Raw genomic sequence first — 947 nt, forward strand, 5'->3', positions numbered from 1 at the left:
GCTGTATATGAGCACTTCTGCCCCCTCACTGCCCCTCCCTCCCTCCCTCACTGCCCCTCCCTCTCTCCCTCACTGTCCCTCCCTCTCTCCCTCGCTGCTCCTCCCTCTGTCTCTTCCTCCCTCTCTCCCTGCCCCCCCCTCCCAAAAAAAGGACCTTGAAGAAAACATTTGGCAAAATATGTGGTACGAGCACCCAATCTCCAAACACACCCTGCCCCACCCACCTCCACACAATCTCTGACCCTACCCCACTCCACCTTTCAAACAACTTACACGTTCAAACACTGAGATATTCAATAAGGGCGCAGCACAAGACCACTCCAAGCACACAGGTAGGAAACCAAGAATTGGGTTTTTTACAATGTGTGCAATTTTAATGTATTTATTAACAGAACATTAAAATCAGTCATAGTTCCTTCTCTCCTGAGCTGGACTGATGGTGGTTTGACTGTGACTGGGCCCTGTTCACTCTCCTGCTGGAGACCTCCGCCTCAGTCCTGTCTGAGTCCTTGAGCTGAACGTATACACAGACAGCTGAGGATTATCTTGGGACTGTTTGTACGTAGTCATGACAACCTTGATTGGCGTCATATTAATGACAATAGTGTTCAAATTTATAAACTTCCTCCAGAGCAAGGTGAACAGAGCCTTCAGAAACAGCAAACCACATTCTTTTCCTTTGCTTAAAAAATAAAATATACAGTATAAAATCATCCATGTTTGCAGAGAAGAGTAATCAGAGTTTATGGCAATTACAGTCCATGAAACACAAAACCATAAAATTAATTTTTAGCATTTAACCAATGCAGATTACACTGAGCCCTCCATGACTTGAAACCAGAGGTTGGTGAAAGGTAACAACACCAACACAATACTCACACTAACAAACTCCCACTCTTCTTGTCACAGTGATATCAGTGGTCATCACTGCTGTTGTCACTGAAGAA

Source organism: Brachyhypopomus gauderio, chromosome 4, assembly GCF_052324685.1.
Source record: "Brachyhypopomus gauderio isolate BG-103 chromosome 4, BGAUD_0.2, whole genome shotgun sequence".
NCBI lineage: Eukaryota > Metazoa > Chordata > Actinopteri > Gymnotiformes > Hypopomidae > Brachyhypopomus > Brachyhypopomus gauderio.